Source organism: Hipposideros armiger, unplaced genomic scaffold, assembly GCF_001890085.2.
Source record: "Hipposideros armiger isolate ML-2016 unplaced genomic scaffold, ASM189008v1 scaffold_101, whole genome shotgun sequence".
Lineage (NCBI taxonomy): Eukaryota > Metazoa > Chordata > Mammalia > Chiroptera > Hipposideridae > Hipposideros > Hipposideros armiger.
The window spans coordinates 3080274-3084431 of record NW_017731451.1 but is presented as its reverse complement, the minus strand read 5'-3'; positions in this window follow the sequence as shown (position 1 = coordinate 3084431).

The following is a 4158-nucleotide window of genomic DNA, read 5'->3' as shown; positions in this document are numbered from 1 at the left end:
AGGGATCCGGTTCGGATCCCACATGCGGGCCAGTGGCGCTGTGCCCTCTACAGCTAAGATGGTGAACGGCAGTTTGACCTGGAGCTGACATGCCGTGGGTCGCTGGTGACAGCGTGGGCTGCACTGGGGCTGGCCAGTAGCTGGCGTGAGCTTTTGTGAGCTGCCGTGAGCCACCATGAGTGGCTGGCTGTCCGATGGCCGGCGAGCGATTGCCTCAGCTGGGAAGAGCGCAATGATAATACCAACATGGGCCAGTGAGGTGACGTCGTCCACAACTAGACTGAAGAACAAAAGGACAGCAACTTGTCTATTCACCTTCCCTGATTCCCCAACGCTGTTCCCCTCCCCCAATTCCCCAATAAAATCTTAAAAAAAAAAAAAAGAACAGGATGACCTTGCATATGTGTAAAGACTATAAAGTCAGTCAGTCTGGCCCCACTGTGTTCTCCTAAGCCCAGTTAGAGTGTCCATTTTCCTTGATGTGGCTGGATGAGTGGAGTGGGCCCCAAAGGCCAGGACAGACAGCAACTTAACAGAAAAAGGAAATAGACCCTGTTTCCAAGGGTCTCCTCCCCGTGGATGCCTCCACTGCCACTGCCTTCAATGAGCAGCAGCTAGTGGCAATTTGGGCAGGGAAATGGGGGAAGGGCACTGAGAGGGCTGCTCTCCCAATGGTGCCACCCTTCTGACCTGCTTACCTCCCTTCTGACCTGAAGCCTACAGGTGCACAAGATGGCATAGGAAACATGAATTCACTTCACGTGTGGCTTTGCGGGTCCAGTGTTGGCCAGCTCATCCCCTCTCCTACACTTTAACGGCGCAGCCGCAGGAGAACCGCTCCTCCACTCTACGGACAGGTCTTCCCTGTTATTCTCTGAGGCAATAATAGCCACCAATTATTAAACACTTACAATATGTCAGGCCCTGAGCTAGGTGCTTTACATACCAGTTCATCTTACAGCAACCTAGTGAGGCAGGTACTATTTTTTCCCATTTTAGAGGTGAGAAATTAAGATTTGAAGAGGTTAAATAACTTGCCCAGAGTCATGCTGCTAGTCAGTAACGGACACTTCCCCAAGCCCTGGTTTGGGTGATGCCAAAAGCACATGCTTGTGGCCACTACCCCAGCCTGCCTTCTCTTCTCCAAAGGTCAACCTTGATCTCAAGTTTCTCCTGATCTCATGGATAATGGTTCTGAGGTGCATTTATAAGATGTGAGCTGCCCAAGTGACACAATACTCCCTCTTCCCCTGTGGCTTGCCCACTAGCTTTCTCTTCCATTCTCTATCACAGAAATCCATGAGGGGTATAGGTGGAGCGGGAGTGACTGAATAGGGAGCAACAGATAGGAGCTCTTATTAGATAGATTCCATCCTACTCTACTAGGGACAAGGATTGGGGTTGCCTTCTATCCGTTTTCATATCTTTAGCGCCCTAAAATGTGTGCTGAGTGAAGGAAAACGCTTTTACTCCTGGTAAAAAAATCTACAAGCACATTTATTTGCGTTGGTGTGAAAATGTTGCAAAAGCAGATTCTCATCTTTTTTTTTTTAAGATTTTATTGGGGAATTGGGAAGGGGAACAGTGTTGGGGAATTGGGGAAGGGGAACAGCCAAGTTGTGTCCTTCAATCTTAGTTGTGGAGGGCGCAGCTAGCTCAGTTCCAAGTCCAGTCGCCATCCGGCCACCTGTTGGCAGCTTGCGGCTGCTCAGCTCAAGGTGCTGTGTTCAATCTTAGTTGTGGGTGAGCGTAGCCCACCATCCCATGCAGGAGTCTAACCAGCAACCTTGTTGCTAAGAGCACACACTCTAACCACTGAGCCTTCCGGCCACCTGTGGGCAGCTCAGGGCAGCTCAGCTCAAGGTGCCGTGTTCAATCTTAGTTGCGGGTGGGCGTAGCCACCATCTCGTGCGGGAGTGGAACCGTCAACCTTGTTGCTAAGAGCACACACTCTAACCACTGAGCCATCCTGCCACCTGTTGGCAGCTCAGTGGCAGCTCAGCTCAGGCACAGCTCACTGGCCCATGTGGAAATCAAACCGGTGACATTGTTGCTCAGAGCTCACGCTCTTAATCAACTGAGGCACTTGTCCGGCCCCCAGATTGTGATCTTGACTCTCTTCCCGCATTATCAGAGTGTCATCTTAACAGCCCTGCTGAGATGACCTGGCATAGGGAGGCCTTTGACATCTGTTGTCAGAGACTTGCAGATGATTTGGACATAAAGTTTTCACAAAGATTTAATGTGATAATTTAGGTAAAACCTGGCACAATTGTCATTAAAAGGGAAGTGTTTATAGTAAAGTACAAAACATAAATCACTATAGGTAATCCTCTAAAGTAATACCCAAATGAGTGAGGCAAAGGGGGTGGCCATTTTACCTCCCTGTTGTTCTTGCCACTGTGGGCGGTACGGATGAAAACACATCAGAACCTGCTTCTCTTACGGTTCTGCTTGTCTTAGGGCTCTCTCCCATACTCAGAATAAAACCCAACTGCCTCCTCTGAGGCCAGGCCTGCCTTCATCTGCTCCTGCCCCTATTTCGGATCTCATCTCATACAGCCTCCCTCTCTGGTCTCTTGGCTGAGGGGGCAGCCCAGAACCTTCTGCTTTAGGAGCTCTGCATGTGCTGTTTCTCTCGTCCTTCAGGGCTAAGTGGAAATGCTATCCCCTTCACTAACCACCCAGCAGTGTCCTTGTCTGTACTTGTTTTGTGTTTTTTTTTTATAACTACTGTATCCTCAAGAGTGTTTGACAAATAGGTGTCAAATAAATAGTTGTTAATTGAGTTGCATGAAGGAACAGGGCCGTTGCCCCTTTAGGTGGGTCTTGTTTTCTTGGAGTCTTATCTGTCCTCGGGGCTCTTTCAAGGTGATGCTCTGAAAGATTTTAAAACTTTTGGTTGATGTGCAGGTATTTAAAAAAATAGGAAAAAAAACCCACAACGAAACCCTTTCTGTTTGTGAGGCTAGTAGATGATTGCTTGAAGTATTTTTAGTAGTTCCTGGACACCATCCATTTCCTGAATCTGCCTGTTGCCCTTACCTTGAGCACTAACTGCACATCAGTGTAGTTTATTGTCTCCACCTCTGTATTCTAGATTTCTTGACATGTGGCTTTCTTGATTTCTAATCTAACAAGGAAAACCTAGTTTCACAGCTTTTTATCCCAATTAAAATTATTCTGCCACAGTGGTAAGAGGAGTGACAAAATTTAATTGCCCAATTCTTCATTAAGAGTTGGTCAGCTTCAAAAAGAGGTCTGAGTGTACCCTCACCCAGATACTTTTAGCAGGGTCCCAGCCGAGGGACAGAGGCAGCAGGTTTAGGACTTCTGAGGAGCCAGGCTGTTTGTTGCCTCTGAGCATCATTAGGAGGTGCTCTCCAGGGGAGAAAGAAGTAAGTAAGGACTAGAAAGCTTTTCCAAGGGAAAAAAAGAGTTAAGGAGAAAAGTGAATGCGTGACAATCCTATGAAAACAAAAACTAGCATAGACCAGGGATATGAGGTATGATTGAAAAATACAGTGAATGTTTAAATAAAAATTTTTATTACAGTAAAAGACACATTGCCACTAATCCCCCTCAAAATATTCTCCCTCACTTCCAACACACTTATCCCATCATTCTTTCCACTTTCTGAAGCAGTTCTGGAAGTCCTCTTTCATGAGTGTCTTTACTTCATCCTCCATCATGACAACATTCTGTGTCACACATCACTTCTGGTATGGCAATTTCTGTCAAATGAAAACATTACGGTGTGTCCTCATCTACCTTATTCACCAGATCTGGCACTGTGCGACTTCTGGCTCTTCCACAAAGTCAAAATGACCATGAAAGGAAAATGTTTTGAATCAATTCAGGACATTGAGGCAGCCATGACAGTGCAACTAAAGACACTCTCGAAGGAGGACTTCCAGAACTGCTTTGAAAGTGGCAAGAACGATGGGATAAGTGTATTCGAAGCAAGGGGGAATATTTTGAGGGGGATTAATGTCAGTGTGTCTTTTACTGTAAAAATTTTTTTTTATTTAAACATTCACTCTATTTTCTGATCACACCTCATATGGGGCTTTATATATTCACTCACTCCTTCATTCTCTCCTGCATTTATGCATCTATTCAACAAACATTTAGGGTACCAAACTAATTCCCAGATGA